The sequence below is a fragment of the Talpa occidentalis genome, unplaced genomic scaffold (assembly GCF_014898055.3).
Source record: "Talpa occidentalis isolate TD23 unplaced genomic scaffold, MPIMG_talOcc4v2.1 talOcc4.3, whole genome shotgun sequence".
In the NCBI taxonomy this organism is placed as follows: domain Eukaryota; kingdom Metazoa; phylum Chordata; class Mammalia; order Eulipotyphla; family Talpidae; genus Talpa; species Talpa occidentalis.
Genome location: NW_023603184.1, coordinates 27797082 through 27816398, shown reverse-complemented (window position 1 = coordinate 27816398; position 19317 = coordinate 27797082). Strand labels below are relative to the sequence as shown.

The 19317-nt window shown below is 44.8% G+C and overlaps 1 pseudogene; it reads right to left on the bottom strand.

Moving 5' to 3' along the window:
• Positions 1 to 19066, bottom strand: part of LOC119254940 (small ubiquitin-related modifier 2-like) — a 118152-nt pseudogene extending 99086 nt beyond the window's left edge.
• Between the last annotated feature and the right edge of the window lie 251 nt (positions 19067 to 19317).

Here is a 19317-nt window from a genome sequence, read left to right as displayed (position 1 = left end):
CTGGGGTCAGATCTGTATCTGTTTTGCGATCTCCCATCTTCCCCCAGACCATCTCCTTTCCTCCCACAAGGATTTTCCCTAATAAATCTCTTGCTCATCTAATCCTGTCTTAGTGTCTTCCCTTCAGAGACCTCAACAAGGAGACAGAGGAATCATTGTTCTATTCTTAGTTTGCTGAGAAATGTCTTTCTAAGCATTATTATATATTGAATTTTGTGAAAGAATTTTTCTGCATTGACTGATCATATGATTTTCCTCTTTTTTTTCCTGTTAATATGGTGACATTGATTACTTTTCAAAAGTTCAGCCAACCTTGCATTCCTGAGATAAATCCTCTTTGATTATGAAGTTTTATCCTTTCTTTTTATATATTGTAGTATCTTATTGCAATATTTTCCAGAGTTTTATATCTATATTCACAGTGTATTGATCTGTAATAGCTGAAAATTCACAAGGTTTTGGCACCAAAGTTTTTCTGCCATCATAAAATGTGGTTAGAAGTGTTCCATTCTCCTCCTCTACTTTCTGAAAGAGTTTTTGTGAGGTTGATATTACTTCTTTAATAATTTTTGATAGAAATAAGCAGGGGAGCCATCTGTGCCTTCCGTTTGCTTTTCTGCATTTTTATTCTTTATTTCTTGCATACTTTGTTGTCTGTGAGGACATTATTCTGCTCACTATTCTCCTTTTTAAAAATAACTTTGTGTGGGAATCAAACACAATCCTTCCTTCTTGTTCATGTTTCAAGCACAGGTGTTCTATTCACTTATAGGTGGGCCAGGATAATTTCCCTACCTTTCTAATTCTATAGTTCACTAGAGTTAGAGTACTGTCACAAAGCAGGGGAGGAGGCAGGAGAGGGATCAGAGGGAAGAAGGGAGGAGCACAGGGGACTGAGGTGATGGTGCACGGGTGCTTTGGTGAAGGAAATTCTATGGGGCCTACACCTGAGGGGGTGGAGGAAGCAAATATTGTTTAAAAATGAACAATGATGTAAAAAAATAAAAAAAATTAAAAAAAAATAAACAAACCAGATATATATATAAAGTCAGAGATTATGTCCAGCAAAAAACAAAACAAAACAAAAGGAAAGTATGCAAATACAAGGCCTTTTGTATTCTAATACCTGCTGACTTAGTACCCTCTCCCAGTTTTTCAGGGACTTTCCTTACCTTTTTCCCTAATACCTTGTCTTACATAAATTGGATTCTACTGCCAGTAATTCTATTCATTACAGACCTCTATTGGTTCTAAGAGTTTTACAGGACCAAGACTGTTCCAGCATTCTCTGATTACATGCTCACAAACTAAAGCCTGTGAAAACCCTGCTGGCTATGGCTATTTTTAATCAGATTATCTCCCCTTCCTTTAGGAGAATCTGTTGGAAATTTTGGGTTCTCTGGCTCTCAAGACAGCATCCATCCTTTGTTTCTCCTTTCTGGCCCCTGCACACTTGCTAACACCACATGTTCTTCTTGGTGGTATTCATGGTTTTTCCTCAACTATTCGTATTTTGGGCCTGGTGTGAATTCTTTATTTTGCTGTAGAGGTTGCTGTAGATGTTGTCTGAAGGATCTTGGCTTATTATCTTACTCTCTCTGTCTGGTTTGTGGCTTGACTTCAAAAAACCCAAAAGATTTTCTACTTCATTTCGACATCACTCCTACCTTCCTAAACTCCTTCAATGTCTCTAAAAACTTTATAGTGGAGGTGGGGGTAGAAATGTCCAATTATATGCCCATCTTAGGAGCTTAAGCAACATATACAAAGCACCAAGGGTCCGATTTGATTTTGAAAGCGTTAGCACTCTTGTGAGAAACTATAAAAGCCCTTTTAAATGAATGGTGGTAGGCTTAGAACTCTAAAATTAATACTTGTGAAATACAAGTGGGAAGAAAAGTAGAATGCTTCTCAATGACTGAGCGCTTCTTGGTACCACGCTGTTGTGCAAAGTCTTTTACATGGATTTCCTCTTCAAACCTCTCAACCACTTTCTAAGGCAGGTACTGTTATCACTTCTACTTTATTACTTTTATCACAATTCTCATAAGACAGGTAGTATCACTCCTCCTTTATGTTGAAACTGAGAGAGGTTTGTAACTTTTCTAGAGTCACACAAATCTCTCAAAATGGCACATGCAGTCATTCTGCCACACCATCCACCTCTCTGTGCATGTGCACAGTTTGGGAAGGGCTCAGAGTGTCAGGCACTCACTCCATGTAGGTGCCTGAACTCTTCCATGTGTGGCGGGGGGGACACTGTGGGTCTAGCTTTCATGACTTGTCCCTGAGGATACAATGCTATACTCCCTTCTCCCTGATGAGAAGGACATTTTCGAAGGAGTCTCATAAAAAAGTGGCAGTCTGGTAGTCCAAAGGTATGAAGAGAGGGCAGGGCAGCCAAGCTGGATTTGTCAATAACAGCAAGACTGGTAGTAGAAGCTTCAGTGGAGGCCACTAAATGACAGATGGGAGAGCATCAGGAAAGCGTCACATGTACTGGATGAGAAAGTATGAGCCAGCTGTCATGATGGAGAAAAGGCCAGAGTTTCAGGTCTTTGACTTCCAAGTGATTCTTTTGAGAAACTAATCACACTGGCGGAGATTGCCCAGATTACCCAGAGGCAATATGGCCTAAGTGTGGGGTTCTAGAGCAAGATGCATAGACTCACATCCTGGTTTTGCCACTTTCCTGACTGTGAGATCTTCAATAAGTTACTTAAATTGTTTTTGCCCCCATTCCCTCACCTGTAAGATGGGGACATGGTCACTTTCTCTCTTGTGTGTGGGTGGGGTTAAAGAGTCAATGCATGTAAAGCATTTAGAATGGCTCCTGACATACTGTCTCTCTGTATGTTCCTTACCATCTATTATCATTATTCTCAGAGTCTATATTTTCAAATTTGCCTACTGACAACAATTTATTTGTAACCACAAAATCAAACCTCACAGTTGCTTTCATGGTCATTTATAGTCTTGCACAGAATGACAATGCCTTGCCCATGCTCATGCTCCTGGCTGAGGTGAAACAAAGCCAGGCTTTGCCTTCCTGCTCAGGCCCACTTATGAACAATTCCTATCACAGTCTCTTTAGTGCCATGTTTTCTTTTGCATTTTTGGGCTCTTTTGTTAGTGATTTCACTGTCCAAAATGGCCCTCAAGCATTGTGTTGTCTGCTGGCTCCAAGCAGAAAAAGGCTGTGGCAGGTCTTGTGGAGACAAGATGTGTGTCAGGTAAGCTCCATGCAGTAATGAGCTGGAGATCATTGTTAACCATCAATAATACAGCTGCCCCTTTAAAAATGTGGGCTTGCGACACCAACCAGTTTTACAGTTGAAAGTTTGTGTGTGCTTTTGACTCCTCAAAAACTTTAATAGCCTACTGTTGACTGGAAGCCTTGCTGATAACATTCAGTCAATTAAAATAGATTTTGTAAGTTATCTGTATTATACACTATATTCTAACAATAAAGGAAGTTAGAGAAAAGATCATGCTATCAAGAAAATTGTAAGGAAAATATATTCACAGTACTCTGCTGTATTTATAGATCGTGTTAGTTTACAGGAAAATTCAACTAGTTCAAACCTATGCTATTCAAGGGCAATTGTATATATTAGAAGCACGTAAACAAGGGTAGGTATTGATCTGTTTTTTTTTTTAAAGATTTATTTATGCATACAAGAGGGGGGTATAGGCTAGAGATGTGTGGGCATGAGAGGATTCACCAGAGACAGAGTAGGGAGCAGAACAGGCAGATCTACTGAATTACACTACTGAGGGAGCAGTGGGCGAGACAGGAGAGGTCTGCTGCACCATGTGGGTTGCTCCCTGGCTGGCCGGGGATTGAACTCATGCTGCAGAGACTGCGGATTATTTCATAGTGTGGTGCTCAACCCCTTGCACCACCAGGGAGGCCCCTGATCTGTTGACCAAAATGTTTTGCCCAGAGGCTCACAGAAACTTCGCCCCCATTTCCTCTAGGATGGCTTCAGTATTCACTTTGTGAATACTTCAGTATTCACAGGTGACACTTTGCCAGAATATAAGCACTGTGAATATAAACTGACCACAATGTCTCATCTGGACTCCCCAGCCTTTGTCACCTGGAGATGGAAAGCTTCCTGACATGGGCTGGGGCTGACATGTTTTAAGCTCCAAAACACGCCTTTCTTGAAAAATGAGAAGGCACAGGTGATTTGGGCAGCCTCCACCTGGGGTTGTGTGGCACTTAGGTGTGGGGAAGCAGTCGTGGGCTCTCCTGCATAGGGGCAGAAGTTGGCCAAGGCCTGTTGTTCTTGGTGCTTTTGGAGTCATTTCTCCCTGCTGATTGCAGGCTGAGTGCTGCATTGTACTTCTGCCTTCTCTGACGTGGACTGAGGACTGACTTCCATAGGGCAAGCTTCCAGAAGCGCCTAGCAGACATCTGGACAAAGCTGGGATTGTAGTTTTTAGAGCTCTCAGGTAACTGTCACTAAGTGCTTTTCTGCCAAACAAGTCATAGGTGGTATGTTTAGAGGCCACCCTGGGATCTTGGGAGGAAATTGTCCAGGGAAACATAGCAGTGTCTCAGGCACTGAAGTGAAAAGAATTTCTGATTGCAAACCAGATGGGAATCACTCCAGGGAGCGAGGCAGCACCCCACACACCACTTCATGCTGCAAGCAAAGTCACTATGACCCTGTAACATCCCATAAGCTATAGCAGGACACTGTGACACAACCATATTAGCACCTGACCAGGGCATTACTATACAGATGGGACGTGGCACCCACGCAGTCCCACACTGTTTGATTGTAATAGGCATACCACCATGTCCTGACACTGAAATTAGAGTGTGGCGACCTGCTGACCCACTGCACTTACCATGACATCATCATGTGGCTCCGATAGCACACCGATGCCTGTCCAGCACTGGCCCCACAGCAACTGTTTTGACCAATCTTCTTGACAGAGTCTCTTCAGCTCCGAGTCCAGATATTTCAGAGGCCTTAAAGCCAAGTCCAGAAGAACCGCTGAGATAAACATCTAAAGGCACTCTCCCTGGCTGCCCCTTTCTGGCCCCATGGGTAGACATGCCTACCTCCTCCATGGGGGCATGAGGGCCTTCCTTCTTCACCCTTGTGTCTCTCAGCACTTCATACAGTGCCTGACTTAGGGTCAATATAAATAAGGGAAAGATTGTTTGAAGAACTTGATACTGAGTTAAAGAAATCCAATGACATTGAGGTGTCACTGTGTAAATCACAGTCATGGGCCCAGAGGGTCATGCAGAATCAGTAACTAGAACAAGTGATTCCCACACTTTACTCATTCCTGTGCTCAATTTTTGTCATTCTTATGTGCTATCTATTATTAGCTCAATATCTTTAACTGTTTTCGTTAAAAAATGCAAATTAAGTTCCTTAAGAAAGAAAACAAAAAGCCAGAAGAATAGATGTCTCCCTTCTCCCTGTGGGAGTTGTTCCAGTGTCAGCCACTGTGCCCTGCTCAGTGTGTGAGGGCGGCACCTGTTGCAAGTGACCAGGTGTGTGCTCCTGGACAGTGGTGAGCTCTGCACATCTGGCAGCATCAGCTTCAGCCCCGGGAGGGGCTTTGTGGCTGTGTGTGACCAGGGCTGGCTAAGTGGCTGCTTTAGGGAGACAGAGAGACTCAAGTCAGCCTCCTTGAGGCCCTCCTGGGATCAGGAGCTGTTGTTATTTGCCTGGCAGGGGCTATAATCCTGAAACTACTCTTTGTTACTAGTGTCACCCTAGCTAACATTTATTGAGCTCTTAAACCAAAGTATCCTTCTTTCTCCTTAATTTTCATAGCAACTGGATGAGTTGGTACTTTTCATTATACCCAGCTTGACATTTGGGAACTGAGAATAAGAGCGGTTGTGACTTGCACAAAGAAACACAGCTCATAAGAAATGGAGCCAGAGTTCAACTTCAGGCAGTAGTTCTCTGGATTCAGAATTTGAGCTCCTGCCCATTATACTCCTCTCTGACTTGTTGCCCCTAATTTGTACCCTGCTGCCCAGTGTAGTCAGACGTAAGTAAGGGGGGATCACTATGTCTGGGCTGAAGTCCTACTTATTGCTTGCTTGTAGAAGGCCATTCCTTTGGTTTTGGAGAATGTAATTGGTGAACATGAGAGCATCTGGGAGCCAGCAGTCTGTTGAGCTGTGTTGGCTCCTGTCCCTGAATGTATATGGGGGTCCAGCTTAGAGCTGGGCCATGAATTACTAGAGACACACAAATGGAACCAACTCTCAGTTAGAAATAATCAAGAAGATGAAAAGGTAGGATGTGGCTAATTCTGTTGCCAGCATTTTGCTTAATTAAATGACACTCCCAGAGATGGGTAGTAGTAATTACTCCTTTGTCATGTTTCTCTTTTCTTCTGCTAATTTTGCCTGGAATCCACCTACAACCCAATGCCTGTTCATGGTTGGCTAGTTCTGAATTTGCAACCATTTTTGTTTTTCTGACTTGCTGGGACTTTGCCCTGATTTGGAGCACAGAGAAGTTGGCTCATGAATGGAAGTTTTGATATCATAAACACAGATATTTACCGTAAAATTTAAGTTTATTGCAATTACCTGGGGGTCAAATATATGTTCACAACTGTTCATATCAGCCCCGTTCACAAAATTCAAAAGGTGGAAATCACCCAAATGTATATGAATGGACGTGGATAAGCAGAATATGGTAGATCCAGACAATGCAATATTATTTGACTATAAGAAAAAATGAAATACTGATACATGCTATGTGTGGATGAGTTACAGGAAGAGTATGCTAAGAAGCTAAACTCAAAAGATCACATGTTGTATGATTTGATTTATATGAGATGTCCAAAATAAATAGATCCACACAGATAGGTGCAAATGGATAGTTGTCAGCAGCAGAGGGCTGGGGATGGAGAGCAGCTGCTTTATGGGTACGAAGCTTCCTGTTGGGCTGATGAAAGAGATTTGAACTAGATAGAAATGGCAGAGATACAACAGTGGGAATGTAATAAATGCCACTGCATTGTTCACTTTCAAATGGTTAAATATGTCATGTGCTGAGACCAAAATTTGCTATATGCTACATAAAAGAGATTTGTTTAAAACCTTATTTACTGAAGTGTTTGAAGTCAGCAACTAGTTAGTTCTTCAGTGGAAGCAGCATATTATTTGTCCATCCCTATGCATTCTCAAAGTTTACCCCCAGGTCAACTCATTTCCCACACCAACAGGGTCACAGTGTGTCAACCAGGGGGTGGCCTGGTTGCTTTGTTTCTTTATTTTCCACAATAGTGAAATCATACAGTATTTGTCTTTCTCCGTCTGACGTAATTCACTTAGCATAATCCCCTCAAGGTCCAGCATGTAGTTACAATTGGTAAGATTTTATCTTCGCTTTTGTAGCTGAGTAGCATTCCAGTGTGTATATATGCCACTTCTTTATCCACTCATCCATCAATGGGCATTTAGATTGTTTCTATGTCGTGACTATTGTGAATAATGCTGCATCTATCTCTTCAAAGTAGTGTTTTTTGTATTCTTCAGATAAATACCCAGAAGTGGAACAACTGGAGCACCTGGTACTTCTGGTCTTAATTTTTTTTTTTTTAAAAAGATTTATTTATTTATACAAGCACTGGGTACAGTCAGAAGCGCAGGAGGGTGAGAGGATTCACCAGAGCCAGAGCGGGGAGCAGAGCAGGCAGAAGGACCGAAGTACACTGCTGAGGGGAGCAGCGGGTGGCAGGAGAGGTCTGCGCGCCATGTGGGACCCTCCTCCGGTGGCCGGGGAGCAGCCGGGGATCGAACCGGCGCTGCAGAGGCCGCGGGCAGCTTCGCAACCCAGCGCTCAACAGCTGCGCCACCGGGGAGACCCTCTGGTCTTAAATTTTTAAGGCATCTCAGTACTGTTTTCCATATTCCCACTATCAATACATAAGGGTGCCCTTTTCTCCAAATCTTCATCAACTTCTTTTTTTTTCTGTATTTTTTGACACATGCCTGTCTCACTGGGCTGGGGTGATACCTCATTGGGGCTCTTTGATTAGCATTTCCCTAATGATAAGTGATGATGAGCATCTTTTCTTGTGTTTATTGGCCATCTGTATGTCTTCTTTGGTGAAATGTGTATTAAAATTTTTAAAATTTTAATTTTGGTGTTACATTTTTACTCGTCCATATGCACAAGTGTTCCACTCACCCGCCACCAAATCACCCATGCCAGTACCTCATCTACGTTCCTCCCCCATCCTCGGCCAATTTTTAATGGCTTGTTTGTTTTGTTGTCATTGAGTTGTTTATATATTTTGGCTATTAATCCCTTGTCAAATATATGCTTTGAAATATCTTCTCCCATTCAGTAGTTGCCTTTTTGTTTTGGCAATGCTTCTTTTACTGTGCAGAAGCTTTTTAGTTTGATGTAGTCCTATTTGTTTATGAGGAGACCTATTTTACCAGTTTCACTATGACCTGAAAAAAAAAATCAATGAGAGGATATATAATTAAATTGCAATATATTTTTAGAGGAACGGAAAATGTTCTACTTCTGATTTTTTTTCTTAAAGTGAAAAAAAAACTGTAAACTTAACTATAAAAGCAACATAATACTTATTAAAGATAGGGAAAAGCATAGGGAAAAAAGAGAAAGTAACTGATTATGTCACCATATAGAAGTAGCTACTTCTAATTGCGTAAATAATTTTTGCCCTTTACTCACATAGCTAAAATCGCATGATGTTATACAAGGCTTTTTAAAAATTATTCTTTTAAAAAATTTTAATTATTATTATTTTTATTTCTGCATAGAAGAGCTGGGGTGTAGGTTAGAGGTGCATGGGGTAAGAGTATTCACCAGACAGAGTGGGGAGCAGAATATGTGGATTTACTGAAATACACTGCTGAGGGGAGCAGCAGGCAAAACAGGAGAGGTCTGTTGCGCCACGTGGGTTAGCAACCTGGCCAGAAATTAAACTCATGCCACAGTGGGTGGAGATAGCTTGATAGCACTGAGACTTTAACTCCTGTGCCACCAGGGAGGCCCTGATGCTACACACGTTTTTAACCCACTTCTTTTCCCTGTCACATCCTAGAACGAGCATTCTCCTGGCCTATTTAGACTGCTTTGTAAACGTCACTGTGTTGGCTACGTAAGATGCCACTGCAAGGATGTGTGCCTTATTAAGTTGCTCCCCTATCAATAGACATTTTGGGTTGCCCCTGAGAGCTAGATATTAAACTCTGCACACACAGCCGAAGTCATGGGTGGAGTGATCCAGGGGAGCCTGTGGGACTGACTCTGTAACTGGGAATCACAGACCTTCCAAGCTGTCTGGGTGCAGTCTTGAGAAGATGAGACTGGTGTGTAATTATAATTTTGCTAGTAGGAAACACACTCCCGGCAGCAGATATCTTGTTAGCAGACTAAGCTGAAGGAGGACATCCACACGCACTCTGAAAAGGAATGAACCCCAGATTGACAGACACACTGCCTAGTGAGGAGGGAAGCTTGACCCAAAGATTCATATTTTTTAATGTCTTCAGAAAATACTTTCTGAGCACCCTTTATATGGCAGGTGCAGGGGACACTGTCGGGCTAAGGCACGCTCCTTGTCACGAAGGAGCTCCACGTGGAGCTGTTACATTTGACTGTGAGGATTGTTGGCATGTGGTCAGGACCACCAGAGCACCTGTGATCTGGGAGTACAGAAGCGGTATGCCAGGCTCAGCTTTGGTATGGGGTTGAGGGGTGGGGAGAGGGAACCTTCCTGTAGAAGCTGACTCCTAAGCGGAGATTGGTAGATGAACTGGAATTAGAGAGTCTACTGTGGATCCCCTACTGGACACTCCCCCTTCTGATTCCACACTTGCCATGTGACCATTTGTGAATAATCTGGCTTCTAGTATCCACAGAGAGACAGTGTACTGTTAGGGTCTGTGGGGTGGCTGCTCTTCTCATTGCCATGGCTGTGTTAACACCTGCTCTTGAGCGTCTTTCCTGTGAGTCAGTCTGTGAGAAGTGGCCTTACTCTTTGTCACAACCTGTTGAGTGTTCTGAGCCTGCAAGGCTAAGGATGCCAGGCCCGGGGGCAATGTGGATTAGCCAAGCTGACCCAACTCCCCCACAAAAGCCTTTCCAAGAGCAACAGAAATTCACGTATGCTTTTTTCTCTTCTGACTGCAGCAGCTCCCTCTAAGAGTGTTGTGCAGATTACACAAGATGATGTGGGCAATGGACCTGGTGATTGGAAGTTGAATTTTTGTCCTCCTCCCTGCACATCTCTTGCTTTGGTTTGGTGGCAGCTAATGAGTAGAGATGTTGAGTCACATAGTTCACTGACACATTCCAGCTAGTTCTCCCAGTTCATTAACTAAGTCATCAGTCACTGTGACTAATTGTTACTTCTTGAGATAAATGTTTAAAATATCATCTCCTATGACAAGGTTCTTTAAAAGCTCAAGGACTTGCTGGGGGTGGTAGGGGGAAGACAACACACATGCACAGAACCAGCAGAATGTAACAGTGGAGATGATTTGACTGTGAAGGGTTTCTCCTCTAGGCCTGGGCTGGTTGTTATGGTCCAGTCTGGCCAAGCAGTGCCACTCCCCCTCAAAGCCAGGTTCAAAGGCTGATTTCTCTTTTCTTGACTCTCCCTTGTGCTCTACCTTTGCAATTATTGGCACAGTTGTGTCAGCTTTATCTCGGTGTGGAGAGAAGAATAGACTCTCCTTCCCTAGACCTTCATGACTTAGGACCAAGAAATGGTCACATTGAAAGCCTGATATAGACTATGGACTGGGAAGCATCAATAGGCCCCGCTCCCCTTCCTCTTGTGAGCTGAGAGCTAAGTTGGTTGAACTTAGTCGCTAAGGTGGGGGAATGAGGACACCAGAAGAGATAGACGCCTCAGGTCATAGTGAAATAATTTTCATAGGCTCATGTGAAGCTTTTAGGAACTTTTATAATGTCCACAGTGGTCTTAGAATTGAACTTGGACCTTTAGGTGGCTAAGAGTCAACATGATTCTAGATGGACTCGAGCCAAGATCACAGTCCATTTGGGATCTCCACCAGGAATGACCCTGCACCCCACACACCTAGAGTCATTCCTTACACTTCCCTTACCCCTGTTTGCTCCTCCTTCTTCTTCCTTTCCAAACTCTTTTCTAAAAATATTTAATTGTTCCAAGTCCAGGGTCACCATGGTACATTGAGGGGAGCAGTTACTGCTGAGGCATTTACTCTGATTGGAGCTCAGTGTTGGTCACCTTTGTCTGGACTCAGCCTTTCGCCCCTGACAAAGCCTCATGGACTTTCTAATGTAATACTCACACCTCCCTCTCCCACCTTTTCACTCCTGCGTGCTGCCTCAGTTTCCTTTAGAAACACTGAGGACTCAGTCCTGAGTACTTGCCTGTGCACACAGGGAAGGTCAGTGTAGCTTCTAGAGATTCTGGGACCAGCAGAGATTCCGGGACCAGGATGCCCATGCTCAAATTATAGCTCAGCAGATAAATAGTTGTTGGATCTTGGGATAGTTATTATTCCCTCTGTGCCTCAGTTTCCCCATATGTTAAATGATGATAATGTTATAGGACAGGGAGAGGGGCAGCCCAAACCCCGCAAACCTGCCTATTCTACATGGGTTCTGCCATCCGCCGCATCAACACAAAACATAGGAGACTTTAATGGGAAGGAACTTTAATAAAACTAGGAAACAATACAGGTAAGGCAAAGAGTCTAGTTTCTAAATGAAGCATCCAGAGTTACCCGTCCCCTCGTGGGTAAAAGTCCATCCAAATGGGATTGGCCCAGAGCAAAGCCCCAAAACCTACCACAAGTCTAAAGCATCTTCCAGTGGGGACCCACAGCAAAGGGTCAGAAATAACCAGACAAGCCCAGAAGGAAAAGAGCAAAATCAACATCAAGATAAAAGCTGCCATTGTCACCTCCCCACGGGTCTCACCCACATCTGTGTCACCCAGTCCACGACCAAAAGACAAGCGCAGCTTCTTCACGTGTCTCTAGGCTCCATGCGCCTCCTCCAGGTCTCCTGGCTCCATCCTGCTTCCTTCCTCAGTCTCTTCTGCAGCTTCTCCTCTTCCTGCTCAGCTCCACCCTCCCTTGGGAGGGGCAGGGAACCTCCCCCTTTCCTGGGGACCACCCTGTTACAATAATAGTACTACCAACCTCACAGAATTGCTGTGAGGATGAAATGAGTTAATAAACACAATACACTTTAAATAACGCCGGAACAGAGTCCTACATAAGTGCTTACTGTTAGGAGGCTCTGCATGGTTGCTGGGTTTCTAGCCAGGGCTGAGCCACTCTGCTCCAGAAGGGATTCTACTTTGTGCTTTGAGGGGTCTGCCATTTGCAATAAAGATTATACTGATTACAAGGGACTCAATGTGTTAGTCATTGGTATTTATCCCACAAAATAACTATGGTAAAAATAAAATCTGACTCAGTGAAGGGGGTCTCATGCCGCGGACCAGCACAGCAGTAGACGATGAGGCCGTCTCAGGGTTGAGAGAAACGTGCAGGGTGGTCAGGGCGTCGGCGAAAGAAATGACAAACAGACACACTTCAAGAGAGAGTGTAAATTTGAGTGTAATTTTCTTTGAGTTTGTGACCAGTATATATATGTTTTCCAAAAGCACAGGAACAATGAATATCAATGAAATCAGCTTGCTCATGGGCTCAGCCTATCACCGATAGGGCGGGCGGTGATCTACATCTGGACCCAACCTCATTCCTAAGTAGATAGACCATTAGTTTTGTTTTTAAACTATATAATCGCATTTTTTACTAACTACTTTTTTACCTAAACTATATTTTAATTATTACAGGGTTTAGTCATGTTTTATTTGAGTCAGCCTTGTTTTAAGGATTTCATATGATTTTTTAAGTAACAAGCAATGACCTTTATAGAAGAAAGAAGGCAGTTTAGAAAGACAATAAGGGATTAAAGTTTGTAGTTCTAGAAAGACGGGATAAGGTTGTTTAGCATTCTTGTAGTGGTTCCTGGTGGTCCTTATTTTTTGATAAGCTTCTGTCTTTTCAGGGAACTTCTCTGTACTTCCCCTGCTTCAGGGTATTTTGCTGTTCTCCCCCTGCGCGCTGGTTCCTTGCCCAGCCGGACCTAGGGACCTTGGCGAAAGCCATTAGCCCTAAAGGTCACTGCAGGGGGAGGTGCAGCAGGTATGTCTTCAGGGGTTTTTGCTGTTCTCCCCCTGCGCGCTGGTTCCTTGCCCAGCCGGACCTAGGGACCTTGGCGAAAGCCATTAGCCCTAAAGGTCACTGCAGGGGGAGGTGCAGCAGGTATGTCTTCAGGGGTTTTTGCTGTTCTCCCCCTGCGCGCTGGTTCCTTGCCCAGCCGGACCTAGGGACGGTGGCGAAAGCCATTAGCCCTAAAGGTCACTGCAGGGGGAGGTGCAGCAGGTACGTCTTCAGGGGTTTTTGCTGTTCTCCCCCTGCGCGCTGGTTCCTTGCCCAGCCGGACCTAGGGACGGTGGCGAAAGCCATTAGCCCTAAAGGTCACTGCAGGGGGAGGTGCAGCAGGTACGTCTTCAGGGGTTTTTGCTGTTCTCCCCTGCGCGCTGGTTCCTTGCCCAGCCGGACCTAGGGACGGTGGCGAAAGCCATTAGCCCTAAAGGTCACTGCAGGGGGAGGTGCAGCAGGTACGTCTTCAGGGGTTTTTGCTGTTCTCCCCCTGCGCGCTGGTTCCTTGCCCAGCTGGACCTAGGGACGGTGGCGAAAGCCATTAGCCCTAAAGGTCACTGCAGGGGGAGATGCAGCAGTCTCAGTAGAGCAACTCAGCTGAAAGACAATGCGAGCCAGTGTATTTCTTGCCATAGCTGCCAAAGTCATTGAGCCCAGCCCTTGTATCCCTGAGTTTCGACCTTGCTCACTCTTCCTTGCTGACCTGTGCCTGGCACAGTCAGGCACATATGGGTGCATGGGACTCTCAGAAGTGACAGGCAATTCCCTATATGCAACATGGGCAGGTGGCAGTATTAAAGCCCACCCTGGGCCTCCGCGATGAGAGACTGTCACTGCAGGGCCTTGTAGGTGACTTGCCGCATCTGAAACTCTTGTTGAGCTTCCTGGCGTTCTTAGTGTCCAGGACACTCAGGTATTTTCTGGCCAGTATTTGTCGGTTTAAGAAGAGAGAGACAATGCTCAGTAAAATCTTCCTCAACCATAAAAACTGCTTGTGGATAGTATATCAACGTGTGTCAGCAGGTGACCCGAAGCCCTAAGCAGTTAGTTGCCTTTTTGTCAGTTTAAAGTCTTGCTTGGTGAAGTGTGTCTACTTGCCTTTTCAGTGGCTGATAAGAGTGATAATTAAAGGAGTGAAGAATTTTCATGGCTTATGTCACTTAATCCTCCGAACTACTTTGGAGATTATTGCTTTTATTACCCCATTGACAGATTCACAAACTGAAGTTCCCTGCAGCAAAGTGACTGTGTAAGGTCACACAGCTGGTAACCACCAGAGCTGGAATTCACACTGAGATCTGTCTTTCTAAGTCCCAGAGCCTGGACTTTCACCTGCTCTGTGTGGTGTCTCTGTGTGTGCTGAGTGGACAGAAAGGTCATGGATTTTGGTGTCCAAGGTGCTGCCTTACAAGCTGTGTGTGGCAGCAACCCTGGCCAATCGCTGAGTCTTTTGAAGCAATACTCACAGCATCAGCAATGATAATAGCTTACCCTCGTATTCACTGACTAGAAGCCAGATATGCTTTACTATAGTAACTTGCTTAACTTGCAGTAACCCTCTGAGATTGCTACTGTTCTTTTGCCAGGGACCTTGTATTTTATTTTATTTTATTCATTCATTCATTCATTTATATATTTATTTTTAAAGTTTTTTTATTTATACAAGAACTGGGGTACAGGCCAGAAGCGCGGGAGGGTAAGAGGATTCACCAGAGACAGAGTGGGGAGCAGAACAGGCAGACTGACTGAAATACACTGCTGAAGGGAGCAGCGGGTGAGACAGGAGAGGTCTGTGACGCCATGTGGGGAGGTCCCCGGACAGCTGGGAATCGAACCCGTGCTGCAGAGACTGCAAACAGCTTCACAGTGCTGCGCTCAACCCACTGCGCCACTGGGGAGTCCCGGGATGTTTTCTTTTAACAGCGACCTCAGTATGAGCTCATGAAGGTTAAATGAGATACTATTTATTCCAGTGCTTGGGGCTGGTCTGTGTGACTCTGGATTGGCAGTTGGTGACTGTTCTAAGGCAAGAACCTCTATGACCTGGGGCTTCCGAACTCTATCCCTGAGCTCAGATAATTGCAAGTGACACATTTTGGGATGTTTTTACTGGTTGATGCTGTATTCAAATGGAAATATCTAGGAATGCCAATGTGACAGCAGCTCTCCTGCGGTGGGGTGGCACTGGTCACCATCCATTTCCTGAAGATGCCTGTGAAATCTGTTCACACGGAGGTTGTCCTTAAAGCAAAGTGTTCCCAGAGAGGACAGCTTTCTGTCCTTTATCACTGCCTCCCCTGCCCTCAGACCTTAGATTTTGGGCCTTTTACACAGCTGAAAAGTTGCCCCAATCACCTTGATGTGAGTTACCTATCCTGGGCTCACCTTGAGAGTGCAACCTGTTCTTGATCCTCAGAAAAGTCTGGAGGAGCACTTTGCTGGAGACCTGTTCACTCCTGGGGTCTTGCTTGCAGAGTCAGATCCTAGCTGAAGGTAAAGGCCAGAACTTGGGCGCTGAGTGCCTTTTGGATCGTACACGGAGGGGGTTTCAGAGCAAAGACTCTGTAACAGAGGACTTACCTCCTGGACCCTCAAATGAAAGATCACCATGTCCTTGTTTCCCTCATATTCCAACCTGTAAAGATGAGAAGACATCAGAAATTACATATTACACAGAGTTGTTTGAGGCTGAGAAACACCTAACTTGGGCAAACAGATTGTCTTTGCAGTGAGTGAGAGAACTGGACACTGAGACTGGAAGAGCAGGGCCAGGAGGACATAGTTCAAAGACGCTGGGGAAGAGGAGCAGAGAACTTCCCAGTATCAAAAGTGAGATGTTACTGTGTTAAGTCTATGTCTAGGGTAGAAGCAAAGATAGTAAAAAGGCTAACCCACCTATAAATCATTTATAGGTAAATATTTGTAGGCAGATAGATGGACCCAAGTTGCAGTCCTGGCTCAGCCACTTGTGAGGTCCATGACCTTGTGTGGGTTGCTTGGAAACGGAGTTCCTATTTTCTCATCTATAAAAGGAAGCCAGCGATCCTGTTCTCATCAGGCTGTGGTGGGGTTTAATGAGAAGATGTGTGTGTGTGTGTGAAGCATGTGCCTCTGGGTCCATTAGGGCTGCTTTTAGGACTTTGGAGATTGGCTGTCCTTGGCTGGCACACAGAGGAGGGAACCTGCAGCACAACTGAGCCTCACAGCATCCGCCTCATGCCACAAATCTTTCAGCACCTTGAAGTGTGAGGGCAGCTGTCCCTCCTGCCGGAAATGGAGACAGAGAGCTGGCTCTGCTACAGGCTCTAACCTGAACGTCCTGAGTTGTCAGAATATTGGCCATGCCTTGCCCCAGAGACAATCGTATCTTGCATCTGGAAAGCACTGCAGAGCTACAGAGAGTTGTTCGCTTTGAGACTGCATTCTAGTTCATTCTGCCACCCTTTTGCAGCCAGCCTCCCTGGCAGAGTGAGACCTTTGGCTCTGGTGGTCATTATTGTCCCCCTCCCCAATGACCAGGTGGTAGAAGTATAACACCAACTCTACTGAGCTTTTGATGTTCTGTCTTGGGAAAAATTACAAATGCAAATACAGACTAGTCCTTGAGGGTGATTGGCGAAAGGATGAGTGAAATCTGGCCTGGGGTTTGGTGTGTGATAATGATTCTCTAAAAAAAGAAACATAATTATACCTTGAAATTGAATGATTCCTTTATTCTCTTGAATTGAATGCACTGGACTTTGGAAGCCCCTGGCTTTCTTGCTGCCTGGTCTATTTCTACCTCCCATTTCCTCCCAATGTTTGTGTCACATGCCGGAAATCTTTTTAGGGTTGAAATCTAATGAAAATGGACCACTGACTGGTTTATAACTCAGAGTTCCTCAAAGATCCGGTACTTAGGCACAATTGTGAGGACCCACCATGGATGGAATAGCCCTGGATGATTTCAGTCCACCAGCTCCAGCTTAGTTTTATCATAGAAATAACAATGATCACCATATTGGTAAACACAGTAGGTATTCAATAAATGACTTTTGAGAAAAATAAAAGAAATTAAAGTGAAAGCTTATAGGCCTGATGTCAGATAGGTAATGGAGATCTATTAGTAGAATCTGAATTTCATTAGTTTCTTTATCTGCGAAAATGGAAATAACAAATAGCACCTGCTGTGATTGGGCTGCTGTTTGGGACAGTCTGTGCAAAAAAGGCTAGCTGAGTGAATGTCAAATTCTGGGAAGTCAGTATCTGTTCCTTGTTACTCTTACTATCAAATTTGCAGGTTTTGACTTCTAATTTGGTTAATTTGAACATAGGAAATGAGAAATGACTACCCCCTGAAAACTACCCCCTGAGGAGAATTACTGAGCTCCCCACACTGTAGCAGGCCTGGGAGTGTTCCGTGTGGGGGACTGGGGAAACAAGGCGGGGGACGGAGATAATTCAAGGAACATCCTGACTGCTAGTTACTTTGCAAGGCTGTAAGTGTCTAGACCAGGGGGCCTCCCTAGTGACTCAAGGAGTTAAGTCTCAGCACTGTCAAGCTATCACCAGCCACTGCTGCAAGAGTTCCATCCCCAACCAGGGAGCTATACCACATGGCACAAACCTCTCCTGTCTCTCCTGCTGCTCCCCTAGGCAGTATATTTCAGTAGATCCACCTGTCTCTGGTGAATCCTCTCACCCCCTGCACCTCTGGTCTACACCCCAGTTCTTGTATGCGTAATAAATAAATCTTAAAAAAGAGAGTGTAGATCAGTTCCAAATTATGCTTTTTGTTGCAGGAAAGAAGGGAGCTAGAAGATACAGGAAGCCTAGTGTGGCCAACTCAGGCCTGCTGCCCTTAGATTTCTGGGAACATTTCAGGGGACAAGTCTGCTTTCCACCTGCAAATACAGAGTCAGGGCACCCACGACTGATGCCTTCATTTCTAGACATGGCTGTTTGCCTTGGAAAGTAAGGACCGAATAAGGCAAGGCTGGATAAAGGGAATGTCTGCTTAAAACTCGATCCCAAAATTAGGTAGAGCAGACTTGCGAAAACTTCACTCCGTGAGATGATCATTGGGCTAAACCTGGTACATATTTGATGCCAGCTTACTATCTCCGTTTCCCTGAGACCTGAAGAAGATAGATGTGAATCCCCATTCCATGACTGTGGAAAGTCCTGTGTCCACAGATTTCTGTGATCCTCAATGGTGTTGTGTCCTTGCCATGTTTACTCACACAACTCATCCCTCTTCTAAATTTATATGCACATGAGCTCATACGTGGATTGTGCGCCCAGCCAACTTCATGATTTGTAGAAATAAAGACATATAACTTAAAGTTGCATGTTGGATACTCTTGTTCCTAGAATGTCCCTTAGACATTTCCTCAGCTGTGAGCATTGCTTCCTATTTTCTTCTCTATTTTCTCTAGTGACCAGTCCCTCTTCTCCAATTCAGCTCCAGGCCACTCTTGCTGATGGGGAAGGGACTGTCACTGAAATGGACCCACCAACCTCCTCTCCTCACTGCATATTAAAATCCTGGAGGATTTCTCAACCTGTTTGTTAAAAAGGGCAAGATGTTCTCCAAGCACAGGACACTTCCTTTCAAGATGAGCAACACAAAAGAGGTCAGAGCCATCTGTCCAGAGCCCCAGGCCACTCTACCAGCTTGTAGAATGGACTGGCTGGCCTGGCATCATCCTCTAGATGGACACTGTTTTTGGAAGCAGCCTCAGGCCCTGGTGGTCTGCACACAGGGCTGCATCTGTCATTGGGGGTGTCTACTTACTGCCTTCGACTAATAAGCGGGGTGACAGGTGGCACGTTATTATAGGTTGAAGATGTCAGCCAGAGGCCAATGCTCATGCTGACCAGTCCCAGAGCAGAGTAGATGCCAACTTGAAGGTCATACCACTGCCGTTTGCTTCTCTATTCTGCACTGTTACTGGAGCCTGTTAAAACACGCTCACCCTGATTGTTTCTGTTTCCTCTTGAAGAACAAAGGGTCACATGACTTCCTTTTTCTAACATTTACTGAAGGCCTGCTCTGTGAAATGCTCTACATGGGCAACCTCAACCAGGCCTCACAATGATCCTGTAAGGAGAGAAGATCTCAG